This window comes from Carlito syrichta, unplaced genomic scaffold (genome assembly GCF_000164805.1).
Source record: "Carlito syrichta isolate Samal-C Ts95f unplaced genomic scaffold, Tarsius_syrichta-2.0.1 Scaffold303317, whole genome shotgun sequence".
In the NCBI taxonomy this organism is placed as follows: domain Eukaryota; kingdom Metazoa; phylum Chordata; class Mammalia; order Primates; family Tarsiidae; genus Carlito; species Carlito syrichta.
In genome coordinates this window covers 127,032-143,138 of record NW_007247413.1, presented here as the reverse complement: position 1 = coordinate 143,138, position 16,107 = coordinate 127,032, and the positions used below count along the sequence as shown (strand labels likewise).

Below are 16,107 nucleotides of genomic sequence, written 5' to 3'. Positions count from 1 at the left end.
TGGTCTGGAACCCCCAGGCTCAGGCACTCCTTTCGCCTCAGCCTCCCAAAGTGCTGGGATTACTGGCTGAGCCACCACGCCCAACCTAGGGAAAATATTTTTAAGCGACTCCCTACAATCCTGGGAATATGTATCAATGGCAAGAGGTATATGCTGCCTCTCAATGGAGGGTGGCATCCCCGTCCCCCTCCACCCCATAACGAGCCCTGCCCTTCCATGATTCCTCTCTGATGACATCACTGCCGCCATCGCTTGCCACATGCAGAGCTGTGGCCAAAGACACAGAAACGTGACAGCAGCCAGTCCTCCCCACACACCAGCATTGGGAGATTGCTCTCTGATTTATTAATATGTCTGTGACCTCTGCTCACAGCTCTGGGATACTATTTGCAACTCTACCTGCTAGACTTGACATTGGCCAGAAGCTTTTATTCACAGCCCCTGTCTCCACACTTGACAGACCCACCCAGTGTGTCAGGTGCTATGGCCTCTCTACAGTTCACAGCTCAGGCACATGCCTCACACACTGCAGAGGATCTTTGATGCATTTCTTCCCTTCCCGCTGCCTGAAGTCGCCCCTTCAGCTCATTGCATAATAGCTACCGGGGCTTCCACCAGCCTCTACCTCCACCTCTGCTCAGTCCAATGAGCAACCCGACTGGCCTCAGCACAGAAAGGCAGGTTCCACTGCAGAACCTTTTTTTTTCTTTTTCAAATAGGACTTTTTATTTGTCACTCTTAAAAGCCTGGATGTTAAACAGATTCCTGGACTGGTGGTTCATATCCATCAGCTCGTTCAACTTTAGCACCTGTCTCATCCCCAGTAGTTTTTCCAGAGCTACTACCTTCACCATGCAGCTCCATAAGTTTTCCTAATTCAAACTTGGGCTTCTTCAGCATTTTTACTTTCCTAACAAAGACGTCATGAAGAGGACACATAGATTGGCAGGGTTTTTCTATGTCTTTTCCAAGGCAGTCTGGAATCAATTTATTGACCACTTCTTTTAAGTCATTTGTCTGCACTTCCTGGGTCATGATTTCCATCATCTTCTCCCGGATCTGGTGGACCTGTTGGTGCTGAGCGCAAGAGGTCTTCTGTATCTGTTGCGTTTTTTGGTAAAACCAACACAGAACGGACGAAGCAAGCAACCATCAGTAGTCTTGGCATCAGTATGAGCTTCAGTCATGGTCTGCCATTTTTTGACCATGGAGCACATATTTGTCCCGGGTCAGGTCCATGCCACGGAAGTTAGTCAGACAGTTTTTGCCTCGAGCATCTTCAGTGATCAGCTTGAGTTTCCCAAATGCAACTTCATCATTCTGCAGATCGGCAAGACTCACTTCAAACACACGACCCTTGAGGCCATCGGATGCAATTTTGGTTCCTTGCGTCCTGGTGACCAGCGTTTTGCCAATATTTCTTACATCGAACATAGCAGGTGCTTTCACATCATACCAATCTTTCTTAGAAAATGAATCAATCACTTTCTTCTTGGCTCCCTTTTTGCCGCCTTTTGTAAGGCGCTTGTTCTTGCCTACCACCGTGGTGCCGCTCAGAGAGCTAAAAGGGGTACTGCAGAATCTTATTACTGACTGTCTTCTGACATACTCACCTTGAGGGGATATTCATCACTGATTAGCACAGATACTGTATACCTGTTGTTCAGTGTGATTATTCATAGTGACCCATTTTCCTCTTCAAAGTGTCCTACTTTGGCCAGGTACAGTGGCTCACACCTGTCATTCCAGCCCTTTGGGAGGCCACAGCAGAAGGATCACTTGAGCTCAGGAGTTTGAGAGTGACCTGGACAACATAGCGAGACCTCATCTCTACAAAAAATAAGAAATAAAAAAATTAGCCAGGCGTGGTGGCATGCACCTGTAGTCCCAGCTACACAGAAGAGTGAAGTGGGAAGAATGTCTGAGCCCAGAAGGTTGAGTCTGCAGTGAGCCATGATCGTGCCGTTGCACTCCCACCTAGGTGACAGAGTGAGACCCCCGACTCAGAAAAAAAGTATCCTAGATTGGATAGCAAATTATATGGTTGCCCTATTTATAATCTACCTGACTGTCTGCTTTATAATTCCTCTAGGGAAAAGTAAAATGACTCACTTATCAATGCCTGTAGTCTACAAGAAACCAGGTAGACTTATTACTACCCTTCAAACGGGACCAGTCTAAAACTAGCTTATTGATGACAGTCTATTGCATTCCCGTGGTTCTTTACAAGTTGCTTAATAGAAGCTTTTTGATCAAAGGTTCTTATATATACCTCAATCATTTTGCTGAATTAAGACTTTTTTTTGAGACAGATCTCACTCTGTCACTCAGGCTGGAGTGCAGAGGCACAATCACAGCCCTGTGCAGCCTCAAACTCCTGGGCACAAGGGATCCTCCCATCTCAACCTCCCAGTAACTGGGACTACAGGCATGCACCACCATGCCCAGCAGATAATTTTAACGTGAATGCTTTTTTCGTAATTTTAAAAATGTATTTGGAATAAAATAAGTCATTTTATACTTTTCCAAACTCAAAACAGTAGATCCTCAACATGAATCTACTGCTTTGGATTAACCTCTGTATTAGCACATTTTCAATATTATGGTAAGAAATAGATTAAATAGCTAGATAGATGATAGATAGATAGACAGATAGATAGAAAGAAATAAGCATTCGGTTTGTATTACTACTTTTGTTTTCAAAGTAATTTTATATTTATTATCTCATTCCACCCTTCTGACTACTGTGGTAGAGTTACTTCAAAACAGCACAAATCACTCATTCTTCAGGGTCTTTTGCTTTATCGTCTTCATTATGTTGGTTCTTCTCTGTACATATGTTTTGGTGAGTTTTCCCACAAGCTCATTACAGTAAGAACTCCAAACTGAATCCAGGATTAGTCCTTCTTAATGAGATTTCCAGGGTACTTTTAAGAAAAGAAGTGACCAGCTAAAACTATTTGCAAACTCCAGAGGATACATCCAAAAGTGAATACTGTGCATTTGGTCATTACGAATGGGTTCCATCCTCAGAGGAAAAAAATCAGTCATTAAGCAAAGAACGTGTGCTTACTTTGCAGTCAGGCACCAAACTGGCTTTCTTTCCATATTCTTATTTCTGAAAATTCTGTTGGGTGCCTCTTCTAGCCATTTGAGATTTCCTGTCTGCACTGATGTGTGTTCTCTCTGGCAGTGTTTATCTTCTGGGGGTGCTGGTTAGACAGGTAGATAATTAGGCATCTTTGTCTGTCTGGGCTGCTATAGCAAAATGCCATCAATTGGGCAGCTTACAAATAACTGAAATGTATTTCTCACAGTTCTGGAGACTGGGAAGTCCAAGATCAAGGAGCAGGCAGGTTCAGTAACTGGTGAAGGGCCATTTTCTGGTGTAGAGATAACATCTTGTCCTCACATGAGAAAGGACAAGAGAGCTCTGTTATGAGGGCACAAATCCCAGTTATGAAGGCTCTGCCCTCGTGATCTAGTCACCTGACACTGTGGGGGTTAGAATTGCAACATGTGCATTTTGGGGGTGGAAACACAAACATTCAGACTGTAGCACTAGGTCCTACCTAAATCTACTAAGTCAGAATTTCTGGGTAAGACAACTAGAAACAGATCATTCTACAATTGAAAAGATATTCAATTACTTTGTGTCCCAGTTCTTAATTTTTTGCCATTGGCTCAGACCAATCATCTCATCATTTTAAAGATGTCTTCATAAAGATAATTAATGTTGAATGTGTTTAGAAACCACTGATTATATTTAGAAGGCATCTATTGGAAACGATAAAACACCAATCCACTTAAAATTCAACTGAATGCTAAATAAACTCAATAAATATTTAAAGCTGGAAGAAAGTTCCTCCCATTAAGCCCTTTAAAGTAGAATCATAGAACTGGAAGTCTGAGAATCAGTGGCATTATAGTATCATAGTAAATATCCTTTTCATCACTTAAATTTCTCGATTAAAGTGTAATGAATAGGTCAAGATCCCTACCTTAAGTTCCTGGTACAGTATTAAGCATCACATTAATAATTTAATTATTATTGTCTCTTCCTCTGAATGGTTAGTGAACAGCAAGCTACTGTAGAATAGTATTAAAAATCAAAAGAAGGTATAGCATGGTTAGATAGTTTACTCAACACTGTTTTTCAGTATATCAATCCTTCTACCCCAAACCATGCTTTTGGATGGTTCCTTCCATCTCTGTGGCAAGTTTAACCATAAGTCTTTTAAGTGCAACTATGTTTCACTAGGTTCAATAAAGTTCAGTAACTTTGTTAGAAATAGTTACAGAAGGCAAAGAAAAGTTTAGAATTTCTGCAATGTTGGGACTGTGGTTCTTTCAGATTTTTAACTTTCTTTTCATTGAAAGTAAATACTAAGATCTCCTTAAATGTTGTTTCTACTTCATCCACTGTCTTCAGAAATAAAAGTTAGTTGAAGATTTTTTTACCTTTTCTCATTTTCAGTTTACTTAAACATCAGTCTTTAATGGCACATGGAGTATGTCATCCATATTTTTTTCCAAATATTTTTCTGTTATTTTTGTGTATACAAAGGATGCATGCAAGAGAATGTATGAGAAAGGGTGTTTCACTTTACTGATGTTTACTATTCAAATTTCTATCATCCAGCACTTTTTTTTTTTTTTTTTTTGCTATGGAATTTATAGTGTGGTATGTGCCAATAATCCAAGGCACATACTCAGATTTTATGGTGAAAAAAAATACAGTAGATGAAAAAAAAAATTCTATTAGGGTCAAAATCTAGACAGCGCATCTCAAATCAAAAGAATAAATTTCTGTGATCAGGACCTTCAATTCTTGCTAAAGGTAATAAGAACCAAGAACACTGAGGTCTTGTTCAATACTCCCCGTACTGGTGAAAAAGGGATTAAGGGAGGTAAGGCAGGACTGGGAGAGAGAAAGAGCCATGCTTTATTGCTGAAGACAATTTTTTTAATGTCCTGGAGGAAACAGCAGGGAAGTGTCAGAGTGACTGAGACGTCAAAGAAATAATCCCACAAAAGAAAGGCTGCACTTTGAACCAGAAGCCTCTTCTCATTAACGTCTACCCACCAGCACACACACATTCTCCAAAACCGCTTTCATTCACAAGACAGATTTATTCAGAAAAGCAGCTCAAACGAGGATTAAATAACTATGCAGAGCCAGTCACTGAAATGTTTAAAATAAAACCATCTCTGGGGCAATTCATCCAGATAATAAACGCCTCTGCTTGAGAAACGCCCTGAAGTAGAGCTTCTTTTACTGGGAGCAGCAGGAAGGACTTAGCTGGAGGAAAGCTAATAACCTTGTTTCTACATTCTTCAAACATCAGTCGGCTGCCAGAACACCGCCTGTAGGGTGGAGGCGGGGATGGTTTAAAATGGCCAGGGAGGATGAGCTGCAGCCTGGTGGCAGCATCTAGGATGCTGATGAACCGCTCAACCTGGAGCAAAGCGATACCTTGGCACCACCTGCCTGCCCGGCGGAGGGACTAGCCAGGATGCACGCTCTTGGAGAAGTTATCATTCGCCTCTCATTAAAAAAAGATATATTCCCTATTCCTATCGACCCTGAGTAAACTTCCTCCAAAAAAAGTTAAAATATCAGGTGAGCAAAATTCATCTGGTGTCCTGAAAAAGTCACAGGCTCTTTCTTGTTGGAATAAAGAAAAATCTTAGAACAGCAAACCCCCATCTTCCTTCGTGTGATGCTGTGTGTGTCTTTTCTCCCAAACTAGGATGAACTGCTTCAGGCAATGCCAGCAGCTTGGTCTTTTTCTCTGAGAATGCAACACTCTCTCTAAATTTAATTCAATATGTGTTTGTTGAATGCCCACAAGAGTGAGGCTTTGGATTAGTCCAAAAGGGATAAGCATCTGGGGCGGGGGGCTGGTAGTGAGGGTGGAAATGCCTAGGCTATGCACTGCTGGGAAATGTCCCTATAACCTCTATTAATCAAATCAGGGCATCAAAATAGTGTCTTAATAACTAACTCAATTTAGCGTATATAAATAAAAAATTTATAAAGAAAATGTTTTATAAAGGAAATATGGTCTTCTCTGTTGTGATATACAATTATATACACCTAACTAAAAAGTGAAGAAAAATGAAAGCAGAACTTATGAAACAATTGAATTACCAAATACCTTTCACAATATCAAAATTACTATGTTGTAATTCACTTTATATTATGGAAAACAAAAGAAAAAAATTGCTGCAGCCCTTCTCTTCCATTTGAAATTGGGCAAATATTCAACCCTGTTAAGCCTTCCTTTCAGGACTGTGGCAGGGGCGGACTATGGCAGGAAGATGACAATGAACATGAAATTGCTGTTTAACTTGCAAAGCAAAGTTAAATGAGAGAGGTTGGTGCTTGATGAAGTCTTGTCCTCCAGCAGCTTCCAATCAAGCGAAAATATTCTTAGACAGGATATCCATATAATATATTGTGCAAATTAGATATTTTTAGAGTGACATGAGGTGTTATTAATAATTATGGATTATAGAGGAAAATGAGATGAAAATCAGGACTGGTTTTATCCTATTCTTAAAAACTGAGCAAAAGATTTGTAGACAAGGTGAAATATTATGATAGAATCCATAGCCAATATGTAGGGATTCACAAAGTTAGTTTGAGTTTGAGTACGTAGATTCTCTTATTGGGAAGTCCTTTGAAATCATGGAAGCTATGTGGTTCTATTTTGCTATGCTTAAATTAGAGCTGAAGTTTTATCTAAAATAAAATTTCTTGTGTGCTATTATGGTTAGATTATAGTATCAAGGCTACTCACTGTTGGAAAATATCCCCATAACCTTTATTCATCAAATCAGGGTATCAAAATAACAACATATTAACCAGCTTAATTTGGAGTATGTAAATAAAAAACTTAAAAAGAAGATGCTTTAAAAAGGAAATATAGTCTTCTCTGTTGCGATATTCAATTATATACACAACTAAAAAGTAAAGAAAAATGAAAGTAGAACTCTTGAAACAATTGAATTATGAAATACCTTCCACAATTTAAAATTGTTATTTTGTAATTTGCTTTATGTAAATTGCCAATAAAATTGTGTTGCATTTGATAAATGAGGATTTTGAAAGGAGGTTGCTATCAGGGAATTTAGCAATAAAACAAAACAGTGAAGAAGATATTAGCTTTTTATTGCTAATTTACTCTCCTGATTTTGTGTTGCACCAGGGGTAATTTCTCTATCAAAGTGTGGTAATAACATCTGAAAGACAACTGACACATGTGCCCCATCTTCAAAATATGACTTGAGCTGTGTTTGTTCAATTTTACTGTATCCTGAGACAAATGAAATTGGGAAAAGACTGCTATAAAATGCAGCTATTTTCTACATAGTGTGTTCCTGACAAGCTGCATTGTAGCCTCAGCCAAAGAAGGATACAACAAATCACCCGGTTTATAAATCAAACAAAGCAACACAAGCAAACAACAAAAGCAAATTCAAGGCCCCTAAACATTACTCCAACAACAGACCTGTAGAGACAGAAATCCGTTCATCTAAAATATGTGTATATTAGATGCCTACACATTTTTTGTGGACTGGATGAATGTTTTCCATCTTCAAGGTTGAATTATAAGAAATACTAAAAACAGAGAGCGAAACAGGGTAAGAAAGTAAGAGACAGAGTTGGGGGGGGAGAAAAGTAGCAGACAGCAAATGAAAGTCCTCCCTCTAAAGCATAAGGAATGTACCTTAACTGGATATTTTGAATGATGTGGTGTATTATTTTAAAATTGCTGCTCCTGTTTATAGTAGCATGATTCACAATTGCAAAGATGTGAACCAGCCAAAATGCCCATCAACTGATCAGTGGACAATGAAAATGTCTCTCTCTCTCTCTCTCTCTCTCTCTCTCTCTCACACACACACACACACACACACACACACACACACACACACGCACATATCATGGAATATTAATCAACCACAAGAAAGAACAAAATAATGTCTTTTGCAGCAACTTGGGTGGAACAGGGGACCATTATCCTAAGAGAAGTAATGCAAGAATAGAAAAATACCGTGTGCTCTCACTTATAAGGGGAGCTAAGCTCAGGTCTGCAGAGGTCTAGAGAATGGTATAATGGACAATGGAGACTCAGAATGGGGAAGAAGAGAGGGGGGAGGGACAAGGCATCCCCCATCGGGCACAGTGTACACAGGTAGGAGTGACGGGTCCACTTAAAGCCCAGACTTCTTCACCACTGTACAAAGCAGTCGTGTAACCAAAAATCATTTTCACTCCGAAAACTATTAAAATCAAGAAAATTCAGCCAAGCTCGGTGGCTCAGCCTGGAATCCTAGCACTTTGGGAGGCCGAGATGAGTGGATTGCCTGAGCCCATGGGTTCGAGACTCGCCCGGGCTACTTGGTGAGACCTCATCTCTACAATAAATCAAAAATTAGCTGGGCATGGTATAGCGCATGCCTGTAGTTCTGGCTATTTTGGAAGGCTGAGGCAGAAGGATCGCCAGAGCCCAGCAGGTCAAGGCTGCGGTGGCCAAGAGCGTGGCACTGCACTCCAGTCGGGGCGACAGAGTGAGACTCCAACTCAAAAAAATAAAATAAAGAAAATTCAAAAAATAGAAATAAAATGGCTGCTCCCAGAAAAAAAATAAGGCACAAGCAAACTATATTCCATTGCACAGTGGGCAGGGAGGAAACAGCTCCATATGAGAACAAAAATTTTGTCTGCATTGCACCTCTAGCAACTTGGAACTGCTTTAACTCCCATGTGGCCCACACTGAAAGAAGCATAGCAAAAGACGGCCCTTTTCTTTCCCAGCTACACTAATGTCTTGACCTCATTCTAAGTGCATATGGAAACAATAGTCACTAGGGATTGTTCCTAGCTGGAGAAAGAAATCTGAAAAAAAGAGAAAAGATAAAAAGAGCCAATGCAAGCTGAGAGGTATACAAGTTATAGCTATGTTGTATTGAGTCACTTGAAGCACACACTCATCTTCATGGCTTAGACCTCAGTAAAGCTAAGGCAGAGGGTCCCGTGGTGTAATGTTTGGGGACTCTTCACTGTTCGTGGAGTGAGTAGGAACCCACCGAGGGAGCCCTGGAGTATCAGGACCTCGGGGAGAGGGAGAAACAGTGGAACCGTGTTAGTAAGTTTCTCCAGTTCACTCATATTCATCCACTTGCAAGTGGGAATCTGTGATTCGAAAGTCTTGCACAGGAACACTGACTTCTAAAACTCGTTAAGCAGCAAGAAATACGTGAAACCAGGAAAGAGACAATTCTAAGGTGAACACTGGGCTGCACCACAATCATAAAAGTCTTCAGAAGCAACTGGCGAAGGCTGTTCTTGACCTATAAATTTGACTTCGTGTTGCTTGCTCAGTTGAATTACATAAGTAGAAAACATGCAAAAGTAACTGCTGTCATAATTACTTTCCTAATAGTGACTCTTTTGACCTGCTGTGAGTTAATCTTTTTTTTTTTTTTTGAGTCAGAGTCTCACTCTGTCGCCCAGGCTAGAGTACAATGGCACACTCACAGCCACTGTAGCCTCGACCTACTGGACTCAGGTGAGTCTTTCGCCTCATCCTTCCAAGTAGTTGGAACCACAGGCATGTGCCACCATGCCCGACTAATTTTTTTGATTAATTGTAGAGACGAAGTCTCACCATGTTGCTCAGGCTGGTCTCGAATCCCTGAGCTCAGGCAATCCTCTTGCCTCTGTCTCCCAAAGTGCTGGGATTACAGGCTTGAGCCACAGAGCCCAGTGCTGTGAATTAATATTCTTAAACTTCTTCAAGGTACACTGCATTTGACCAACTATGCTTATTCTAAATCAACACAAGAGGAACAAGGCCTCTGACACATCTAGCAAAGCTGTTTGTTGTTGTTGTTGTTGTTTCTAATTCCTAAGATCATCAACTCTAATTTTATAGAAGTGAAGCTTTGCTTCTAATTGGCTATTAACCATGAGTATATGACCTAATTTCTGTAATTCATGATATTCATTCCTAAACTGTACTGTAATCTAATGTCCCTTACAAGTGAAAAAAATCTGTGATTTTATAATAATAACAAATCTGCAAAGGCTTAGAGAATGAAATAATGGACATTGGAGACTCGGTTCATGTTAAGCTATAAGAATTTAATCTGGAGATTATGGAATATATCTTCCCTCACTCATAGGGCCGGGATGAGACTAATCATTGACAATAGCAGGCGGAACAAAGTAACACCATCCACACACCATACAAAGTGAGACGGCTAGCGACTTATTAATCCTATAAGCTATTGATTAATTCATCCATCAAACATATATTGAATAACCGAGTGATTGACACTAATCATACAAGTTCACAAGAAAACCCATAAGAAAGCTTCATGGCAAAGCTTTGTCTTACTAAGCTGCTTACATATCTAAATTCAGAAAGAAGAGAGACAAATACATACAATGTAAACCTTGCCAGTGAGCTGAAAAATCTGCTTCCCAGATTACAAAATTGCATCCAGATGTTATGTTTAAAGGAAAGTCATTCTTAATAGCAACGACTCTCATATTTTACTATTGTTTCTTAATAGATGGCTAAAGATTACTGAGAGAATAAGAAAGACAAAGAACCACAATACTGAGTAATTTTGAAATCTTTTTTATGGAATAAAAATATCCACTCGTCTTCACAACAGGAAGGAAACTGGAGATAACATCCTTGGGAGTAGAAGACACCTTCTCGTCTTCTTTCCCTAAATATTCCCTTCTGGCCTGGCTGGCAGATGGAAGAGAGCTGTTTCACCCTTGAAATCCTAACGAGAAAGTGTGGAAAAGGCAGCAAACCTCAACCCCTTTTTGGGTCTAACCATGTATATTGCTCCTTAATTGGGTGTGTCCCAATTAATTTATTCATAATGTGCAAAGCTCTAAGTTTTTACATTTTTAATTGAGATAAGGGAATTTGACATTCTTCCTGAAATAGAATCATGCTCACTCCCTGTACCGTGTTATGCTTTCTCAGTAGCATGAGAGGTGGTCAGAGGTAGAGTGAGCCTTGAGATCTGATTATTATCCTGGACAATATTGAGCACATGAAGTCCATCCCTCGTTGTCACAATAGATCATGACAGAGCAGACGCCTTGGGGAGTTCTGGGGGGTCAGTCACCAGCCTCTTTACCTCCCAGGATCTCTGAGCTCTGATGGGGGAGAAGGAAGGGGGCCAAGGTTAAAGCTTCCTCTCCAAGGGAAAGTCCTGAGAAAGCAGGACACAGTCATCAAAACTGCCAGGACATTCATTCTGCCCAGTGTGGGGGTAGAAAGCAAACATGAAGAGGAAAGTTAGGCCTCCTCAGGCCTTTGCTTTTTAAAAAAAAAGCCAAATCAACTCTCAATGATCAAATGTTAACTAACTAGAAGGCATGTCTTCTACTAGCACTCAGCGGGTTTCCGTTTTTCATTCACTGGCTTCAAATTTCCCTTCAAAAAGACATATTGAACAGCGTGCTGATATCTTTCAACCTGGCAGTAAGTTCACCAGCTGCACCAGCCATTGGAGAGAGAAGACTGTTATCCCAATTGCCAATTTTAACCAACCCAGTAAGTAAATAACCTGGGCCTAATCTTTATAGGCAGTTAAACTGTGCAGTGCTTGATAAATACTCCTGGGTGGTTGCATAAAAGTCAAACAAAGGACATTGCTGGATAACAAGACAGCTGCAAAAAAATTAGCATGAGATCCCAGAGGAGACTGAGGGTTCAGAATCACAGAGGCTATGGTGACAAGAAGGATACCTGTTACAAAGGAGTGATGCTTATTAGAAGAACAGTAAGTCATGGCAGATACATTTAAGGCGCTCTACAATCAGTTTTAAGATAATTAACATTGCCTGAAGTTAAGCACAGTGAGATAACAAAACACAAGCCCCATTCAAACATTGTGTTAAACCCTTACAATTAACTTCCCATTATGAGGAGCAAATTTTGTATAAAAGGGATTTTTTTTTTTTTGAGTTGAAGTCTCACTCTGTCACCCAGACTGGAGAGCAGTGGCACACTCCTGACTACCGTAGCCTCCACCTGCTGGGCTCCGGTGATCCTTTCTCCTCAGCCTTCCAAGTAGCTGGAACTACAGGCACGCACTACCACACCGGGCTAATTTTCTATTTATTGTGGAGATGAAGTCTCGCCAAGTTGCCCGGGCAGGTCTCAAACCCTGCAGGCTCAGGCAATCCACTCGCCTAGGCCTCCCAAAGTGCTGGGATTACAGGCTGAGCCACTAAGCCCAGCCGGAGTCTCACTCTTATGGCCCAGGCTAAAGTACACTGGCATGTTCACAGCCACTGCAGCCTTGACCTGCTGGGCTCAGGCAATCCTCCCACCTCAGCCTTCCAAGTAGCTGGAACTACAGAGGCATGCCACCACGCCCGGCTAATTTTTTGATTTATTGTAGAGACAAGGTCTCTCCAAGTTGCCCAGGCTGGTCTCAAACCCCTGGGCTCAAGCAATCCTCTCACCTCAGCCTCCCAAAGCTCTGGGATTGCAGGCTTGAGCCACTGTGCCCGGCCATAAAAGGGATTTTGAGGAAGGATACTTGTTCAGGAAGGCAATAGTGGAGTTTGGGAGGTTAGACTTTGGGTCTTCTACAACCACATAGCCTCTTTTTTCAACCAATTGTAAAAACCAAAAGCAGGAAAAAATTCATCTGCTAATCATATTTCCAGCTGGGCCCAACCTGAAGGAAGTTAAGAGGAGAGGACAAATGAGACTCAGAGGGCAAAGGGACTGACAAGTGACAAGAAATGATTAAAACCGTCTAAAATGCCCAGCTTTGCCCAATAGCAACCAAGAGGAGACATGATTGTTACTGGAAAGTATCCACAGCAGAGTAAACAGCAATCTAAATCATTAACTGAACTGAATAGAAGGAATAAATTGGGGAGAAATTTTGTTTTTTGTTTTGAATTGGAGTCTCATTCTTATCACTCAGGCTGAAGTGCAGTGGTACACTTAACGGCCACCGCAGACTTGACCTGCTGGGCTCAGGTGATCCTTCTGTCTCAGCCTTCCAGGTAGCTGAAACTAGACACACACCACCACACCTGACTAGTTTTTGTGATTTTTCTGTAGAGATGAGGTCTCACCAAGTTGCCCAGGCTGATCTCAAACCCCCGGGCTCAGGCAATCCTCTCACCTCAGCCTCCCAAAGTTCTGGGATTACGAACTGAGCCACCGTGCCCAGCCAGGACAGAGAAATTAAAACGTAAGGTCTATGATTAGAAGAGTTGCCAGACAGACCATCATCACCTCAGGGTAACCAAAAGACATCTTCTCAGGAGGCTTCTAAAGGTCAGGCTTTACCATGAACCAAATGAGCATCTCCAGTCTTGGAACTGGAAAAACCCTCCTAAAAGAGCAGTGTTCTATTTTTTTGGAGAAAATTGCCTAAAATGTCTTCCAAAGAAGCAAAAGTCTATGGTGGGTCAGCAGAGCACTAGTTTTAAAGGAAGTGGGAAAGAAAGCAGGAAGTATGGAAAAGAAGCAGGTCACTGGCAAGCAAAGAAGTGGTAGGAAACACCACCCTGTCTAGACTCTCAAAAACAAGACAGAACTATGACTAGCAACATAATTTGGCAACGGTTTTGTGTGGCCTTGGTTCATCAGTATGACTTGGCTTTTTTTAGCCTCACCAGTTGGTGGCAACCTACCACACAAACTCTTTGTGTTTTAAAATAAGAAATGATTCTCCAAAAAATCATAGGAAGTGAGTCTTTGTAGTTTTTTCTATTTATAAAAAATGGTGCCGGGTTCGGTGGCTCAGCCTATAATCCCGCGCCTTTGGGAGGCTGAGGTGAGTGGATTACCTGAGCCCACGGGTTCGAGACCCGCCTGGGCAGCGAGACCTCATCTCTACAATAAATCAAAAAATCAGCCAGGCGTGGTAGTGCATCCCTGTAATTCCGGCTACTCGGAAGGCTGAGGCGGAAGGATCGCCGGAGCCCAGCAGGTCGAGGCTGCGGTGGCCGAGTGGGCGACAGAGTGAGACTCCAACTCAAAAAAAAAAAAAAAATGGTACTTAGCAGAATAGCGGCTCAGGCCAGGTGCAGTGATTCAGCCTGCAATTCCAGCACTTTGGGAGGCCAAGGTGAATGCATTGCCTGAGCCCTCAGGTTCAAGAACAGCCTGGCAACTTGGCCAGACTTCATCTCTCCAATCAATTAAAAATTAGCCAGGCACGGTAGCGCATGCCTGTAGTAATGGCTACTTGGAAGGCTGAGGCGGAAGGATCACCAGAGCCCGGCAGATCGCCGCTGGGGTGGCAGTGAATGTGCCACTGCCTTCCAACCTGGGCCACGGAGTGAGACGATAACTCAAAAAATAAATAAATAAATAGAAGAATAGTGACTCCGAATACAAGCTTGGCATCAAGCAGCTCTGGGTTCAAATTTCAACCCTGCTGTTTACTATATGACTGACTCTTAGCCCATAATATAACCTTTTAATGACCCAAATTCTCAGCTGAATAGGGAGTGATAACACATACCTGTGGCAGACAGGGTCCTTGGTTGCTAAAATGACACTGAAAAACTTCACCAGAAAAGAAATGTATTGAGAAGACACTCAAAATCTCAGAGACTGACAATAATGCTCAGTGATCTATCACAGAAACAAAGAACAGAGTACTGCATGTTCTCACTCATAAGCAGACCCTAAACATTGACCTTAATACTAAAAGAAAGGGATTGGCAGTAGCAGGATATTGCTGGTGTGGGGCTGGGGGAACACAACATCAATAAGGGTACCTGATCTCAAATCAGGCAAAGTGGGGACCAAAGGGAGGCCCTAACTTTACCTGTACGATATCTACTTGCATACCTAATCCTGAATGGTACCCCACGTCTTTAAAATAAAATAAAAACTCAGAGACTCAACAGTAGAGCCAGTTGAGAAAATGGATGGAAATTAAGGGAGATGAATCACACAGAGCCATGGGCAAAGTTATTATGCCACAGAAACTGACATGTTAGAGTGTCACTGCATGAATTACTGCCACTATTACCCTGGACCGTACGCACTAGACTCTGCTGCCACTGGACCCTGGATGTTGTCCCCATTTCCTCCATGTACTGCCATTGAGAAGTGAATTTTAAAATATCTCTGCATCGACCGGGCATGGTGGCTCATGCCTATAATCCCAGCACTTTGGGAGGCCGAGGTGAGAGGATTGCCTGAGCCCACAGGACTGAGACCAGCCTGGGCAACTTGGTGAGACCACATCTCTACAGTAGATCCAAAGAAAAGTAGCCAGGCATGGTGGCACATGCCTGTAATTTCAGCTACTTAGAAGGCTGAAATGGAAGGATCACCTGAGCCCAGCAATTCAAGGTTGTAGTGGCCGTGAGCATGCCACTGCACTCCAGCCTGGGTAACAGAGTGAGACACCAACATACACACACAAAAAAAATCTGCACCATGTTTTTCTCACTTGTGGTTGCAGTGTCCCACTGATTGGCCAAACCTAAGTCATATACATGTAGTGTAGCTGCCAGAGGGAACAGAGAGGGAGGAGCTGGTCCTTCTCATCTTCTTTAGCAGACAGCAGCACTCAGCAGCCCATGGAGATTCACAAAGTGCAAGATTTCCTCCCTCTAAGACAGGTGTGAATACTGGGAAGCCAACAAGAAGACAAATATCTATTCCAATTCACCTCTGTGTCATGCCCAACTTTGCCTCCCTTCCTCTTCCCCCAATTAAACTTCTCCTAGAAAAGTTCCCAACTAACCAAACACAGCTACCTTTATATAGTCAAAAATGTACAATTCCTTTCCCAGAAGGAAAACAAGACATCAGTTATTGCATCACCTGAAATCTGGGCTTACTGAATGATGTCCTATAACAATCTCTGAGTCCTATAACAATCTCTTCTCAATATTCATCAGCCAATGAACCAAACTGGAACATGAATAACCATCCCAACAGTGTGGGGAAAGGAGAGGAAAGGGGGAAAAAATGAGAAACAGACAAGTATCTGTCCCACCCACATCTAACAGGTTCTGAGTTCAGAGAGCAAGAGGTCAGATATCAAGAGATGTTGTACCTTCTCTTATAC

General features: G+C 41.9%; 1 pseudogene across 1 annotated transcript; it reads right to left on the bottom strand.

Moving 5' to 3' along the window:
• Positions 1-709: 709 nt before the first annotated feature.
• LOC103260741 lies at positions 710-15,161 on the bottom strand (annotated as a pseudogene). The gene is made up of 2 exons (XR_002481974.1): positions 15,058-15,161; positions 710-1,561 (listed from the first exon to the last, which is right to left on the bottom strand). The product of XR_002481974.1 is annotated as a 40S ribosomal protein S3a pseudogene (transcript).
• Between the last annotated feature and the right edge of the window lie 946 nt (positions 15,162-16,107).